This window comes from Bubalus bubalis, chromosome 9 (assembly GCF_019923935.1).
Source record: "Bubalus bubalis isolate 160015118507 breed Murrah chromosome 9, NDDB_SH_1, whole genome shotgun sequence".
In the NCBI taxonomy this organism is placed as follows: domain Eukaryota; kingdom Metazoa; phylum Chordata; class Mammalia; order Artiodactyla; family Bovidae; genus Bubalus; species Bubalus bubalis.
Genome location: NC_059165.1, coordinates 40,878,402 through 40,896,336, shown reverse-complemented (window position 1 = coordinate 40,896,336; position 17,935 = coordinate 40,878,402). Strand labels below are relative to the sequence as shown.

The 17,935-nt window shown below is 39.8% G+C and overlaps 2 long non-coding RNA genes across 3 annotated transcripts in view; one reads left to right on the top strand and one right to left on the bottom strand.

Moving 5' to 3' along the window:
- Positions 1–17,935, top strand: part of LOC102403646 — a 473,607-nt gene that overhangs the window by 128,512 nt on the left and 327,160 nt on the right. For both annotated transcript variants that reach the window (XR_006553239.2, XR_006553238.2), the window contains one exon: positions 11,988–12,115. This is a non-coding gene — a long non-coding RNA (uncharacterized LOC102403646). The remainder of the gene's footprint in view (positions 1–11,987; positions 12,116–17,935) is intronic.
- LOC112586840 lies at positions 3,222–6,523 on the bottom strand. Its single transcript, XR_003111299.3, has 2 exons — positions 6,364–6,523; positions 3,222–4,786 (listed from the first exon to the last, which is right to left on the bottom strand). It is a non-coding gene; the product is annotated as an uncharacterized LOC112586840 (long non-coding RNA).

Sequence of the window (17,935 nt, the reverse complement as noted above, 5' to 3'; positions counted from 1 at the left end):
AGTTTGGAGACCTGTAAGGATCCTTGATTACTTTCAGAAAATCTTTGAGTATGGCTGCCAGTTCAGCTTTTGGCATTGTTGTTCAGTCACTCAGTCATGTCCAACTCTCTGCAACCCCATGGACTGCAGCATTCCAGGCTTCACTGTTCTTCACTGTCTCCTAGAGTTTGCTCAAACTCATGTCCATTGAGTCAGTGATGCCATCCAACCATCTTATCGTCTGTTGTCCCCTTCTCCTCCTGCCCTCAATCAGCATTAAGGTCTTTTCCAGTGAGTCAGTTCTTTGCATCATGTAGCCAAATTATTGGAGCTTCATCTTCAGCATCAGTCCTTTCAATGAATATTCAGGATTGATTTCCTTTAGAATTGATTGCTTTGACCTCCTTGCAGTCCAAGTGATTCTCAAGAGTCTTCTCCAGCACCACAGTTTGAGAGCATCAATTCTTTGCTGCTCAGCCTTCTATGCGATCCAACACTCACATCTGTACATGACTACTGGGAAATACATAGCTTTGATTATAATGGACCTTTGTTGACAATGTAATGTCTCTGCTTTTTAATACACTGTCTAGGTTTGTCATAGCTTTTCTTCCAAGGAGCAAGTGTCATTTAATTTCATGGCTGCAGTCACTGTCCCCAGTGATTTTGGAGCCCAAGAAAATAAAATTTGTCACTGTTTCCATTGTTTCCCCATGATCTTAGTTTTTTGAATGTTGAGGTTTAAGCCAGCTTTTTCACTCTCCTCTTTCACTTTCATCAAGAGATTCTTCGTTGCTTTTTGCCATAAGGGTGGTGTCATCTGCATATCTGAGGTGATTGATATTTCTCCCGGCAATCTTGATTCCAGCTTGTGCTTCATCCAGCCCAGCATTTGTCATGATGTACTCTGCATATAAGTTAAATAAGCAGGGTGACAATATACAGCCTTGATGTACTCCTTTTCCTATTTGGAACCAGTCTGTTGTTCCATGTCCAGTTCTAACTGTTGCTTCCTGACCTGCATACAGATTTCTCAGGAGGCAGGTCAGGTAGTCTGGTATTCCCATGTCTTTCAGCATTTTCCACAGCTTCTTGTGATCCACACAGTCAAAGGCTTTGGCATAGTCAATAAAGCATAAATAGATGTTTTTTGGAACTCCCTTGCTTTTTTGATGATCCAGTGGATGTTGGCAATTTGATCTCTGGTTCCTCTGCCTTTTCGAAATCCAGCTTGAACATTTGGAAGTTCACGGTTCACGTAACCTGCAGATCTAACACCAGTCATTTCTAAGGGAACTGTCTGGTTGGAAAGGAGCCAGATCAAAGGCTGCTCAGTACAGCTTCAAGGGTACAGTAATTCTGAAGGAATCAAGCCAAAGGTTTAAAGCACAGTTCCACTAGAAAGATCCAATCCTGAAGGAGTCAGGCTAAAAGTTTAATACTCTAGTGTCAATAGACCAACCCCTTTTCCAAAAAGAATGGAGTGAAGTCTAGCCAGTTCTAGAAAGAATGGCCTTATTTTTAAAATGTGTCAAATGAATACTCACATATGTAACAAAGTCTTAAACAGAAAGGATAAAGCCTTAAAACAGATCCTAAGAAAACCCCAAGAGGTTTAAAATGCAAAGAGAGAAGCTAGAATCTAGGAGAAAGACTTACCCTCAAATTCTGATCAGTGGGAAGCAGTGAGCAGCAGTGGACTCAGTATGGCTACTGCACCTGTTTGCTCACCATCTTCAGAGTCAGTAGGAGTCCTTTTCTGGATCCCGGTATGAGCCACCAAAATGTTGACTTGAAACAAATAGACTTTCAGTTCTCTCTTCAGCAAAAGTGAGTTTATTTACAAGTAACAAAGAACTGCATTTTTGGGGTCTGCAACCATGGCAAGCCACATCTAAGACCCCATACAGCAAAGGGAGGAAAATTCTTTCAAAGAGGGGAAAGAGAACTTGGGAAGGCCATCAAAAACAAATAGTTAATTGAAGAATTGAGAGTTTGAAATATGATGACTTTTTCTTTGGCTGAGTTGTGACAGTCTTTCAATTGGGTGAGCTCTTGACAGGCAATAAAAAGAAGTCTTTGTTCTTGTTGGGCTCTGCTATCATTGTAGGGCATGAGAGCATCCCCCTTATGGCCTCTGAACTCTGTTTTAGTAGAGGTTTTTTTTATTATTATTACTTTTTAAACCAGGTATTTACATTTTAAAGGATAATTGACTTAAATGAATTAATCTCTAAATTATAAATGTACAATCCAATTTTTTAAATGTACAAAAGATTTGAGAAACACTTCACCAAAGATATACTGTGATAAATAAGCATGTGAGAAGATCTCAACATTAGTCATTAGAGAATTGCATAAAACCATAAGCCTAGATAGCGTATTAAAAAGCAGAGATATTACTTTGCCAACAAAGGTCCATCTAGTCAAGGCTATGGTTTTTCCAGTGGTCATGTTTGGATGTGAGAGTTGGACTGTGAAGAAAGCTGAGCGCCGAAGAATTGATGCTTTTGAACTGTGGTGTTGGAGAAGACTCTTGAGAGTCCCTTGGACTGCAAGGAGATCCAACCAGTCCATTCTAAAGGAGATCAGTCCTGGGTGTTCATTGGAAGGACCGATGCTGAAACGCCAATACTTTGGCCACGTCATGTGAGGAGTTGACTCATAGGAAAAGACCCTGATGCTGGGAGGAAATGGGAGCTGGAGGAGAAGGGAATGACAGAGGATGAGATGGCTGAATGGCATCACCAACTTGAAGCACATGAGTTTGAGTGAACTCTGGGAGTTGGTGATGAACAGGGAGGCCTGGCGTGCTGAGATTCATGGGGTTGCAAAGAGTCAGACACGACTGAGTGATTGAACTGAACTGATGATGAGATATTAATTGCTAAAGCAAAGCACCCTGACGAAATTAAGTGCTGACAAGGATAGAATAACGGGAACTCTCCCATGCTATCGGCAGAAGTGCAGGATGTTACAGTCACTTTGGAAAATAGGCAGTTTCACATAAAGTCAAAGGTAAACTTAGAATATGAACAAGCTACTCTTTTCCTCAGGACTTACATGAAATAAAAATCTATGTTCACCAAAACTGTATATACAAATGTTTATAGCAGCTATTTGTAGTTATCAAAAACTGGAAACAATTCAAATATCCCTCAATTGGTAAATGGATTAACAATCCATGGAACATTCATGCAATGGAATATTACTCATCAATAAAAAAGAATGGACTACTGATATTCAAAAAACATGGGTAAATTTATTTTTTATTACATTAGTTTCAGATGTACAACATTATAATTGACATTCATACACTACTAAGTGATCACCACCACAAGTCTAGTTACCATCCATAGCTGTACAGTTGGCTCCCTTCACCCATTTTGCCCATCTCCTCCAAAAATATGAATGGATTATGCTGAATGAAACAAGCCTGACTGAGAGATATATGTTATATGATTATATTTTATATGACATTATGGAGAAAACCAAAGTAGCAGGGACAGAGAATGGTCAGCGGTTGGCAAGTTAGGAGCAGGTGACAACAAAGGAATAGCATGAGGGGATTTATTTGAATGGGATGGAAATGCTCTGTATCTTGATTGTAGTAGTACTTATACGACTGCAAGCATTTGTTAAACTCATAAAACAGTACACCGCAGAGGGTGTATTTTACTGTATGCAAATTGAAAAGTATTTTAGAAATAATGTTTCTAGAGGAAGATGAGGTATGAGGCCTGAAGCTTCATGGATTATAGAACAGATGAGTTGGTTTGGGTCCGGCTCTATGACCAAGTAGTTGCTATGAATTATATGTTACCAGCAGTGAGAACTAGTGAATAGTGACTTAACTTTTCCGGACATCAAAGAGAGCTTAGGAATGTCAGGAAGAAAAGTGGCCAGTGAAATAAATAATCTTTCAGAATAGAATTGAGATCATGAATAGCGATTTCAATTGTGAATTGTTTAAGGAGAAAGGGGCCAACACTAGATTGCTTCTTGTGAAGAAGATACGGAAGAAAAAAAAAAGAGACAAAGAATAGGATGAAAATGTTCCTCCCTGAATGATTATCAGCAGCAGCATTATGGATTCCAAAGGGAATACACTCAGTGGTTCTCATTGGAAATCCAACATGAACCTCTTTTAGAATGCTTGGTCTGTGAAGGAAGCTTTCCAGGAATTTCTTTAAGTTTCGAAGAATCAGAGAAACCTAGATGAATGTCAGCTCTGTCATTTAAAAGGCTAGATCCCTCGTAAAAACCACGATTCTTCTCTAGTCTTCGATTTTTCCATCTATAAAGCAGGGTTAAGAATAGCATGTATCTTTCAGGATTGAGAAAATTAATAGAGATAATGCGTGTATAGCACTGGGCACAATACCTCACATAAGAAGCACTCAGAAACTTGCAACGAGAATTATACTGCTGCCTGGTTTCCAGAGCTTGCATATGTTTGTTTTTGCCAAGCTCATACTTGTATTTAATTTTTCTCTTGTCACCATCTCATCAGCAGGAGATTATCAAGTTTTAGCAGCAGCATCTTGCTGCCTAGAGTAGATAGAGTCAATTTGAAGAGAGACATATTATTCCCAGAAACACAGACTCTTTTATACTCAGTACAAAGAACCTTCAAAAGTAAGAGCTGTGACTTCCTCCCTCCAGAACTGGTTAACCTGTTGGGATATTTGGTAGATGAATTCTGTGCCACGCACTCTTGTATACTGTGCACCAGGCCGGGAGACAGCAGCTGCTCTCCATGCTCTCCTTCCAACACAGAAAACCAATCTCACAGCACCAGGGGAGGCTGTAAAAAAGGAAAAAAAATGCAAATGTCCAGCATTGATTAGTTTTGCCAGCTGCTTTTCTTTAGAATCAACGGATGGGCCACTTTAGCTTTAAGTCCATTGGACACACTTAGGGGTTCTTTTTGTTATTGTTTGTTTCCTTTGTTTTTATTTTTGTTTTTTTAAGAAATTGTATTAAAGAATAAATAATCCTTTGCAGGACAAACCTGTCAAAGAAGTTGACAAATGGAAGGAGGGCTTAAATAAACAGAAGAAAGAGATAATAGGCCTCTATTGAACTGTTTCTGAAAATATCTTTGACCCGGGGGAGGATCTGGTTCTTTCAAACGTGGGATTTGAAGAGTCAAAGGCTTTCAGAGGCTAGGCTACTTATGTAAATAAATGAGGAAGCAGGAAGAGTCTGGGTGTAAGGCAATAGGGAGTGGTGGTGGGTTTGGGTGTATTTTTTTGTTTTCCTACTCTTTTGAGATCCTTGAATACAAAATTATTTCACTATTTTTTTTCTCAACTCTACTATAAGATGAGGTGATATTAGGGAATGTGTGATGATAAATGACAGTCTTGAAGTGGTTTGTCATTCAGAGGAGAGTGAAAGAGTTGGCTTAAAGCTCAACATTCAGAAAACGAAGATCATGGCATCTGGTCCCATCACTTCATGGCAAATAGATGGGAAAACAGTGGAAACAGTGGCTGACTTTATTTTTGGGGGGCTCTAAATCACTGCAGATGGTGATTGCAGCCATGAAATTAAAAGACGCTTACTCCTTGGAAGGAAAGTTATGACCAACCTAGATAGCATATTCAAAAGCAGAGACATTACTTTGCCAACAAAGGTCCATCTAGTCAAGGCTATGGTTTTTCCAGTAGTCATGTATGGATATGAGAGTTAGACTATAAAGAAAGCTGAGCGCCGAAGAATTGATGCTTTTGAACTGTGGATTGGAGAAGACTCTTGAGAGTCCCTTGGACTGCAAGGAGGTCCAACCAGTCCATCCTAAAGGAGATCAGTCCTGGGTGTTCTTTGGAAGGACTGATGTTGAAGCTGAAACTCCGATACTTTGACCACCTGATGCGAAGGGCTGACTCATTTGAAAAGACCCTGATGCTGGGAAAGATTGAGTGCAGGAGGAGGAGGGGATGACAGAGGATGAGATGGTTGGATGGCATCACTGACTCAATGGACATGAGTTTGTGTAAACTCTGGGATTTGGTGATGGACAGGGAGGCCTGTCATGTTGCAGTTCATGGGGTTGCAATGAGTCAGATATGACTGAACAACTGAACTGAACTGATGTCAGGGTCATGGCTAGTATGTGCTTCATTCTTCATACCACTTGCTGCTGAGAGACAATAATATCAGCTTCAGTGCATATTTGCAAACTCTATTATGAAACAGAATGTAGTCAGAAATTATAATTTTTTAAAAAAAAATCAAACTGAACAGAGTCCTACTCAGAAAGGCCCAGACAGATACTGTGGCTGTTCATGTGCATGGGACTTGGGGACTTGCAATTCTTTCTTAACTATATTATCTTCTTTGGGATGCACTCTATCTTCAGAAATGATCCTGCTTTACCTGTTGCTGCCCCTTCCTTGTCTTGGTCCTGAGTTTGGCTCATTTTGGAGCAAGACTAGTCAGCTTAACTGACTAATGTAGTGTTTCCTAGCACACACTTGCATTGACTTGAGGTTGTCTGGTCTCTGCTGTGAATATGCACCTCTTCTGTGGAAAAGAGTGAGATAATGATTAGACTTTCTTCTTTTTATTTTCTTCAACCTTTATATTTAGCTGGATAGATATAGGTATATAACAATAAAAACACAGACATACATATGTCTGAAAGAATAAAACAAAAACTGACAATGGTGATTGGCTCTGGGGAAGAAGCTTGAAAAGTATTCTTTTTATGCCCAATAAGTGGATTGTGGAATTGATAAACTACATTTCCAATACCATGGATGCTGTATTTGCAATGAAGAAAGAAGGAGAAATAACTAGTTTGAGTTACTTAAACTATACTGTCTGAGGAAAATTTTAAAAATAGAATCTCTAATAAGTTAGAGGAAAGTTAGATAATTTTGTAAGTGACATTGAGACTTCTGGCTGACCCTCTAAAGAGAGTTATATCCCTACCTCTTTTTACCAAAACAGATTTGTAGCATACAGACTTTAGAGTGTTTTCAGGATCTCTAGCTCCTGGTATTCATACCTTTGTGTAATCCCTTTGAGTATGGGAAGGATCAGTGACTTTCTTCTAAATATTGGAATGTGACAAAGGTGAGAGGTTTATGTGATCACATCTGTGATTGCATAATAATGGAATGCCCATCATGCCAGACTGTCTCTCTGACTTTGATGAAGCAGGATGCCATGAATCACATAGTATCAGGAAATGAATTTGAGCAGCAATCTGAAAGAGTTTGGCAGCAGATCCTTCCCCAGTTGAGCTTCTGATGAGAACATAGTTCTGGCCAAGACCTTGAGCCTAGGCTGTGAAACTCTAAGCCAAGGATCCAGTTAAACAATGCCAAACTCCTGATCCATAGAAACTGCAACATTGTGTGTATTGTCTTAAGCTGATAAGGCTGTGGTAATTTGTGATGCAGCAATGAAAAGCTAACATAGTTCTATATGCATTCATGAATTAATAAAAAAAAAACTATACAAATCACTAAAAGGAAATACAGCAGCATGCTTTTATAATCTTGACATACAAAGGATATTTCTAAAGAAGAAATGAACACCAAAAACCACACCAAAAAGACTGGCAAATTTGACTACATTGAAAATGTAAAATTGCACATGAAAAACCACTATAATATAACTAATTTCCTTAATTTTTCTATGTCTGTAAATAAAGAAACAAAACCAACAACCAAAAGAAAAATGAACTGAGAATGTTAACAATAAGTTCAAGGGAAAAAAAATGTCTTTACCATTCAACAAAATGCTCAACCTTATTCACAATTAAAGAAACAGAAATTTTCAAAAATGAAATTTCACTTTTTACTTAATAGATTTACTAATATATGAAGCTTAATAGTACTGGGGAAACAAGTACTCATATATTATTATTTGGAAAGTAAATTGGTGCAGCCTTTTTGGCAATAGAAATAAAAATTTATAGCATACCTACCCTTGACAGCCTTCTTGCATGAAGTTATTCAATAGTCATGCCCACACATTTTACAGTGACTCCTGAATAACAAAAATTAGAAATAAGCAAAATATTCATCGGTGGAAGACCTGTTAAGAACATTCAGGGATAGCTTACTGTGGAAAAAATTTTGTTTTTCCATCTAGAAGTCATGATAAGGAATGATTTATAAGCTGTCCTTGAGGGCAGGGACCATATTTCATTCATCTCTGCTTCCTTTGAGCCTAGGGCAGTGCTTGATGGTTGGTACATAACAGAGAGGAACAAATGGTATTTGATGAGCGAATGTTATGAACGAATACTGGTGCATGTATACAGCTGGGTAGTGTCTGGGGTTAAACATTAAATGTGAGTGCATTTTAAAAAGTGTTTAAATGTGTAAAAGATGAAAGCCAGAGTTAACCATAGACTCTGAGGCATTATGTGATGCTTTTGAATCCTGATCTTTTGTACGCTGAGACCATGTCTGGAACCACCAGGGAAGCTAAATGATCTCTATGAAGGCTTTCCTAGAGTGGGTTTGGGAACTACAGGGAGGAGGAATTTAGTTATAAAAGTGAGAGGAGAAAGAACAGGTAGGGTGTAGCCTGACCCTCCTTTCTGTGCTTCCTTAGTAACACCCTGCCCCAAAGGTCACTCTCCAGCCATCCCTAGTCTCCCTGTCCCTTTAATTCTGCTTATAGTCCAGCACATGATTAATAGTCCTCCCACCACCCTCTCCCCACTGCCTTTAAATGCGGCCACACTACCACTCACCTAAACCCGACAGAAAAAAATACAGTCCTGTCACAATCTTGTGGCAAGCTAGATCTCCCAGCATTAAATCACCATTAAGGGCCTCTGTGAATTTGATAGCAGCTTTAGGGGTCTTTTCCCCCTTTTTCTCTCATTTAGAACTCAGCTAAAGCTTTCCTGTTATGGGAGGTGATGCTATAAAGACAAACAGTTCACTATCCTGGCCTCCACAGGTGCACTCGATCCATAATTGTTCCTTGAGAGGAGAAGTGCAGAGGACCTCCTAGCAAAGCCCTTTAGCCTCTGTCTGTTGAGTTGTTGGCAGGGTGGAGATGTGATGTCTGCATCTGCTATCTGCACAGGCATTTGTGAAATGCTTTTCATAGGTATCCCATTGGATCCTACCAGGAATCCTGCTAACGGAAGTATTTATTATGTTCATTTTAAAGATAAGGAAACCAAGATCCAAAGGCCTGAAGTAGTTAATAAAACCCCAGGACTGAACACAGGACCTCTGACATAAGAGACCGGAGATTCTGAGAAACTTCAGATATTTCCCCCAAAATTTGTTCTTTCCAAAGCCTTCCCTGGGCACGTCAGACTCTGAAAGTAGACATCCTAAGTTCACATCTTGGCTCTGCTGCTGCTGCTAAGTTGCTTCAGTCATGTCCAACTCTGTGTGACCCCATAGACAGCAGCCCATCAGGCTCCACCGTCCCTGGGATTCTCCAGGCAAGAACACTGAAGCGGGTTGCCATTTCCTTCTCCAATGCATGAAAGTGAAAAGTAAAAGTGAAGTCACTCAGTCGTGTCTGACTCTTAGCGACCCCATGGACTGCAGCCCACCAGGCTCCTCTGTCCATGGGATTTTCCAGGCAAGAGTACTGGAGTGGGGTGCCATTGCTTTCTCCGCATCTTGGCTCTACCAGTTACTATTTGGGTGACTTTGGAAAATTACTAACTGACCCATCTCACAGTTATGTAATGCCACAATAATGTTGCTAAATGGACAGCTATGGGTCTTCAGTGGCATGCAATATTAAGCATAGTGAACATTTATTTTTGCTCAAGAATCCAGAGATTAGCTGATCAGAGCTGGGCTCACATAGGTAATCTCTGCTTAGCTAGTGGATCTGCTGGGTGTTGGCTAGTTGGCTTGCGTGAGTCAAATTTGCTCCATGTGCCTCCCATGTTCTAGCCAGCTTGTCTAGGCTACTGCACATGAGAAAGGTTTTGAGAGAGAGACAATTGAAGCAGGCAAGCTCTCTTTAAGCATAAGTTCAGAACTGGCACACCATCACTTCTACACAGCTATTTGGACCAAAACAAGTCACAAGACACAAGTCACAAGCCTAGATCCAAGGGATGGAAAAGTAGACTCTACCCTTTGAGAAGACCCACAAAATCACTGGACACAGGCTATGCATAGAGGCAGACCATTAAATGGCACCATTAGTATAACTAAATCCAGCTTAAACATCTGGAAGTTCATGGTTCATGTACTGTTGAAGCCTGCCTTGGAGAGTTTTGAACATTACATGGCTAGCGTGTGAGATGAGTGCAATTGTGCAGTAGTTTGAACATTCTTTGGCATTGCCTGTCTTTGGGATTGGAATGAAAACTGACCTTTTCCAGTCCTGTGGCCACTGCTGAGTTTTCCAGATTTGCTGGCATATTGAGCAAATATGCCAGTATCATCTTTTACGATTTGAAATAGCTCAACTGGAATTCCATCACCTCCACTAGCTTTGTTCATAGTGATGCTTCCTAAGGCCCACTTAACTTCACATTCCAGGATGTCTGGCTCTAGGTGAGTGATCACACCATCATGATTATCTGGGTCATGAGGATATTTTTTGTATAGTTCTTCTGCGTATTCTTTCTTTATTGACTATGCCAAAGCCTTTGTGTGGATCATAACAAACTGTGGAAAATTCTTAAAGAGATGGGAATATCAGACCACCTGACTTGCCTCCTGAGAAACCTGTGTGCAGGTCAAGAAGCAACAATTAGAACTGGACATGGAACAACAGACTGGTTCAATATTGGGAAAGGAGTACGTCAAGGCTGTATATTGTCACCCTGCTTATTTAACTTCTATGCAGAGTACATCATGTGAAATGCCAGGCTGGATGAAGCACAAGATGGAATCAAGATTGCCAGGAGAAATATAAATAACCTCAGATATGCAGATGACACCACCCTCATGGCAGAAAGCAAAGAAGAACTAAAGAGCCTTTTGATGAAAGTGAAAAAGAATGAAAAAGCTGGCTTAAAACTTAACATTCAGAAAACTAAAATCATAGCATCCAGTCCCATCACTTCATGGCAAATAGATGGGGAAACAATGGAAACAGTAAGATATTTTATGTTTTTGGGCTCCAAAATCACTGCAAATGGAGACTGCTGCCATGAAATTAAATGATGCTTGCTCCTTGGAAGAAAAGCTATGACCAACCTAGACAGCATATTAAAAAGCAGAGACATTACTTTGCCCACAAAAGTCCGTCTAGTCAAAGCTATGGTTTTTCCAATAGTCATGTATGGATGTGAGAATTGGACTATAAAGAAAGCTGAGTGCTGAAGAATTTATACTTTTGAACTGTGGTGTTGGAGAAGACTCTTGGGAGTCCCTTGGACTGCAAGGAGATCCAACCAGTCAAAACTAAAGGAAGTCAGTCCTGAAGATTCATTGGAAGGACAGATGCTGAACTGAAACTCCAATGCTTTGGCCACCTGATGCAAAGAGCTGACTCATTTGAAAAGACCCTGATTCTGGGAAATATTGAGGGCGGAAGGAGAAGGGGACGACAGAGGATGAGATGGTTGGATGGCATCACCGATGCAAAGGACATGAATTTGAGTATGCTCTGGGAATTGGTGATGGATAGGGAAGCCTGGCATGCTGCAGTCCATGGGATTGCAAAGAGTTGGACATGACTGAGCAACTGAACTATCTATCTGAGTATAACTATCTCCTAAAATCCCTGAGCACTTTCATTTTTGCATTTTAGGAATAGGGGTCAAAATAGCATCCATTGCATGTGGACATTGTAAAGATAATATGAAGCAATGTGTGAGGAGTACTCTACTGCATGTTAGGCTGAGGGGCAAGGAATTAGGATGCTCCTGATTCTAATGACTTTGTGAAGAGTTGCCATACCAAGGCATAGACTGGCCACCTCCAGATGTCTTCCACTTGAGAGATAAACCCTCAAGTATTTAAATCATTATCATTTTGAATTCTTTTTTTTTTCCCCACAGAGAGCCAAATCCAATCCTGATTTGTTTCTCCCCCACCATACAGGCATAACAGCACATGTTATTTGAAGAACGCACTGGAGAGGAGACATGAATCTTTGAGTACGGGGTTGGAGAGGAGCAACCCTAGCAGTTCCCGACCTGTACATTTCCAAGTTGGTTTCATGTGATCACGTGAGTAACCGAATCTGGGCCAGATGCCTCTGTCTATTGGTTGAGCAGACCCCTGGCCATGAAATGGCCTGGCCTGAGAGCTCTGTCCAGTGTGGGGGCTTGGTATTGGGTGATGACTAAATACTTGATCAGTCCCTCTCGTACATGTTTTGGATTTGAGACACACAGACGACAGCTGAATGAGGCTAGGAGAGCAGCAGAGGCTGAGAGAAGCTGCATTATGTGAATGTAATATGATGCACTGGAATATCTGACCCCCTCACCTAGAGTGGTATTACATTTTTAAGCAGAGAGTTCAGTTCTCTGTGCGTCCTTGTTGCGCTGGTCCTGAGACTTTTCCTTTCTTCTTTGTGGGACCTTCTGTCATGATGCAAACTAACACCTAAGTGACCCAGAATGTGCTTCTCCTTTCTGTGTTCTATATGGTATCTACAGATGTTGTTTTAAATGATGCTTACTTTTCTCTGTCAATTAACAGTGTATCATGACCACCTTCATGGGCTGGTAAATATTCTTTTCCAACAGCATACAATCTAGAGTAGAGTACAAGTGTCCCTCGCTCTCTAAAAGTAGAGCCTTCCTGTGACCATTCCATAAGACAAAACAGTGTAAAGTGAAAAAGAAAGTACTTTAGGACACATCTTGCTAATGGATGCACAAAATAAATTGAGATAAAGCACAGATGGTCACAGAGTTTAAAGCCATGGCGGCTTGAGGCTGAGGTGCTGAGTGTGGTTCCCAGGGAAGGGTTTTGTGGGCACTGTTCTCGTTTCTTCGGGCATGCGCTACCTCTGTAATGGTTCACTGCAAAGCAGTGCTGAATGCTATTTTCACGCTGTGTCTTTTTTCATAAAAGTGGACATAATCTTTGGGTTTCTTTCAGTGAGCAAAAACAGGTAATGTTGTTTTTTCTAAAAAGAGAAGTGATGTTAAAGCAAACTTTTGAAAAGCAGGGGATACCTGGATTCTATTGTATGGCTGTATTTATTTAATTGCTCCCCTAGTGCTGGATACTTATTAGGTCATGAACTATCTTTTTGTTTGTGTGATTGTTTTGCTTTCATATACAGCATCAAAGTCAACATCTTTGAAATGAAATGTTTGTATACAACTATGATATTTTTATAGATAGAAGTTTGATAGGGTGATACTTTTTTATTTATTTTTAACTGAAGGATAATTGCTTTACCGTACTGTGTTGGTTTCTACTAAAGATCGACATCAATCAGCGATAGGTTTACCCATGTTCCCTCCCACTCGAACATCCCTCCCACCTTCCTCTCCATCCCTCCCCTCTAGGTTGTTACCAAGCCCTGGTTGGAGTTCCCTGAGTCATACAGCAAATTCCCATTGGCTATCTGTTTTACATAGGGTAATGTATATTTTCATGTCAATAGGAGGATATTTGATAAGCAGAGAAATGTTCTAGTCCAAGGATTTGGCATGAAATAAGCACAGATTTGCAAACTAGAAAAACACAAGACATCTTATCAAATAATCAAATTTTGCCACTGTTGGCTACGTGGAAGGAGATAGTGGCTGAATTATTGATAGATTTGAAAGCTAAGTTAAGACATGGCCATTATTGAGGGCTTTTTTTTTTTTTTTAATATATGGGAAACCTGGAGTATCTTAAGGTGAATCTCTTTTTCCCTTACAAAATTAGTGTTGTGTTACAGAAAGGGTCAGCAGAAGTTAATCTAGGCCATTTCACATGAGTTTAATCTATAGTAAAAGGAAAAAATATATATCCTTTTATATTGTAGTGTGCTTTGTTAAAATGAACAAACAAAAAATGTTATGCGTTTAAGGGTATTTTATCAGTGTAGATATATTCTTACAACAAATAATGTGCTAAGTACAGATAGGTCTCTATTGGATTAATACCACCACTTTCTGTTTGTGTCTGCCTTTTGAACAACTGAAAAAAAATGGTGTTTCACTGGATTCTGAAACTAACATAGCTCAAATGGAAGATAACCTCCCCATTTTACAGAAGAAGGAACTGGGGTTAGAAATAGAATGTCATTCATGAAAGAGAATGTCAGAGCTATAATGGCAGAATCTGATTTTTCAAGGTCACCTGACTTCACCCTGCATTTTCTTGTGGTGATAGTGAGACTTGGTTATAAGGCATCATCACACAGCGCTTATATGAAGAAAGTAGGCCTACACCCTCTTCTGATTTCACATCCCCCCACCCCCATAGCCCCCTCACTCTGAGTCAGCCAGTTAGCCAGAAGCAAAGTCTGGATGACAAGCCAGGTAGACTGATTCCAGGCTCAGTTTTTCCCAATAAACAAATGGAAATCCTCTTGTTCTACCTTCCTTCCTCTAATTATTAAACCTTAATATGCACAAGAATCATATGGGTTTTCTTAAATGTGACTGTTTCCTAGGCCACATCCCAGGCACTCCTCCATTTCAGCAGGCCTGGGGTTAGACTCAGGTATGCAGATTTTTAACACACTCTTTAGATGTTGATTAGGAAAAGGGGTACACAGAGCAGACTTCAAGAAATGCCATCTGTCCAATTTCAAGGTTGAAATCTGCTTTGTCTCCCCTTCAAGCATGCCTGCTCTTAGCAAAGTGACTCCAGCCCCGCCTTGTTGTAGCCCCTTATCAGTTCTATGTGTTTTGCAAATTGCATTTGCTCTTCATTTATGGACAAACCAGGTCAGCACTGCCAGGCCAATAAGAGCTCGATTTTCCCTGGCCTCATGCATCAGTGACATATTTGCCAGCATCGGCCCAGTTCCGACATCCCTGCAGTCGGCTGTGGTTGATGATGATGCAGGATACACATGACTCGATTTGTGGAGAGCCAGCTAAGCTTTCAGGGAAGTCAATAAGAAAAATCTCATTTTGATCTGCAGATTGGGCTCATTTGATTTGAAAGTCACTGGTGGCAAAAGAAATATGGGGCCCAGGGATGTCTCTTCAAGCCCCTCTCTGGCTGTAATCACCCCTGAGAAGCACTTTTCTCCATCTGCCTCCTCCTCCCCTCCTTTCTCCATAGATTCAATGTGTCAGCGGTGGAGGGGGGCGGGGGGGGAAGCAACAAACACTCTCAGACTTTCTGGATGATTCTTCTTTCTCACTCTGTACAGAGGAGAAAGGGTCAAAATAGCACCATCAACCATTTGCCCAAACCATTTGCTGTGTGGCTCCTAGGATATATGGCCTTGTGACTTCCTATATAGGTCTGTGACTTTCAGCTTAAAGAGGTCAGAGAGGGAAAAATTAAACGTGTCATTATGCTTTATGAAGTAGCTCTTGGGTCTTGGTGTTCCGTGGGCTTATATGCATGTCAAAATGGTAAAGTTTACCTCCAGAGTATCTCTTGATGCTAATGAGATCTGTTTATCCTCACCCCCCACTTTACTCTTTGCTATAGATTCTACAAAAATCTTTCTAGTTTCCCTGCTTCCTACCATTTCCCATCAAATTCATTATCCATGAAGCACCTTTGGTGGCTTTGCATTTTCCTAAAGATGCAATCTAAATTTGTGCTGTCCAGTGTGGTAGCCACTAGCCACATGTGATTGTTCAGTAGTTAAAATATGATGAGTTTGAATTGAGAAAGTGATAACTGTGAACATCAGATTACAAAGATTTAGGGGGAAAAAGGATATAAAGTATCTTATTAATAATTTTCTATGGATTACATGTTGAAATAATATTTTAATTATACTGGATTGCTTCCATGTCCTGGCTATTATAAACAGTGCTGCGATGAACATTGGGGTACACGTGTCTGTTACTCAGCCATTAAAAAGAATACATTTGAATCAGTTCTAATGAGGTGGATGAAACTGGAGCCTATTATACAGAGTGAAGTAAGCCAGAAAGAAAAACACCGATACAGTATACTAACGCATATATATGGAATTTAGAAAGATGGTAACAATAACCCTGTGTAGGAGACAGCAAAAGAGACACTGATGTATAGAACAGTCTTATGGACTCTGTGGGAGAGGGAGAGGGTGGGAAGATTTGGGAGAATGGCATTGAAACATGTAAAATATCATGTATGAAACGAGTTGCCAGTCCAGGTTCCATGCACGATACTGGATGCTTGGGGCTGGTGCACTGGGACGACCCAGAGGGATGGTATGGGGAGGGAGGACGGAGGAGGGTTCAGGATGGGGAACACATGTATACCTGTGGCGGATTCATTTTGATATTTGGCAAAACTAATACAATTATGTAAAGTTTAAAAATAAAATAAAATTAAAAAAAATAATTATACTGGATTAACTAAAATAGGTTATTACATTTAACTTCAGATATTTCTTTTTTACTTTTTAAAATATGGCTACTAGAAGATTGAAAATTACATACATAGCTCACATTGTGTATCTTGGGTAGTACTGGTGTAAACTCTGGAATGTGGCTTGTTCTCATTTTGTTCCATTCCCTTATCACACATTCTCTTTTGGTTATATGAATTTCTTTTAATCTCTTGAATTCATTACTTATCCTTTTGTTTCTGGGGTTTTAGTAAGCTGTTGCTTTCTTCCATTACTGCTCTTTCACTAACTCTTACTTATATTTCAGTATGTCTTCTGCAAATTGTTTCTTGTATGTCACTAGCTCATTCATGACTTCCTGAGTCTGGCTTAGATGGGCTATCTATGGATCCAGTAAAATCTTCATACACTGTCTTCTTCAATGTCATCTTTGCTTTAAAAAGTATATATACATAAAATCTGCCCATTCCACTAAATTGTAAGCTCTATTAAGACAAGAGCTGTATCTGTCTTATGCACCTTTGACCCCAGAGCAGGAACTCAGTAAATGTTTGTTGAGTAAATCCAGACATCTTATTAAATGCGCAAGGAAATTAAGGTCCTGAAAGGGGGACACTTCTTAACCAAGGTGAATTCATGGCAGAGTACCTCAGGCCAGAACCATACAGAAGAGACATAGATTTAAATAAGTATAATATTGGAGGAATTTTTTAAAATGTAGTGGACAGAGACTTGTGCATGTTTTCATAATTCTATTGAAAAAGGTAAAGAAAGAGCTAACTCACAGAACCAGCTGTGATGCCAAGCCTGATCCTGTCTGGAAGAGTCTCTAGCCTAAGGAAATCCCTCTTCAGCAGCCCTGACTCCAACACTTTTGGCATGTCAGGTTGGGAGAATAGGGCCAGGAGAAGGGAATGACAAGACAGTGGAGATCTGGGCGATAAATAGGTGGAGTAGATACGTATCATAGGACAATCTGAGTCAGACCGTAATGTATTCAGGGAAATTATACACCTGAATTACAAGCCAGAGGTCATTTCTTGGGATGTTGGCACCACCATTCCTCAGGTTGACATATTTCTGAAGAGAACAAAATGAAAGAGTGAATTTTAGTCATGAAGCCTCTAGGGTTCTGGTATCATCTTTTGCTATACATGCATCTGGGAGAAAATTCTTTCTGGTCCTAGCAATAGATAGCTTAGTGCATTTTCAAAATACATCATGTTATAGGTTCTTTAGGAAAAAGTGATATGAAAGGGAAATTTATTTTCTGTAGGATTTTCTACTGTAATTGTAATTTTTCCTAATTATAAGCTCAATGTAGGAAAGTTGGCAAATGTGTTAGCAATAGAAGAGAAACTTTGTGCATAATTCCAACAGCCCAAATAATCCCACTCTATATTTTCTGTAAGTCTTTTTAGTATTCTTCATGTTTATTCACTTATAGTTTTATAAAAGTAAGATACTGTGAGTATATTTTAGTAGTGTTTCCTTTTAATTATGTATCATGCACAATTTCCTGTGTCAATAAGTACTCTTTAGTAATATGATTTCTATTGTCTACTTA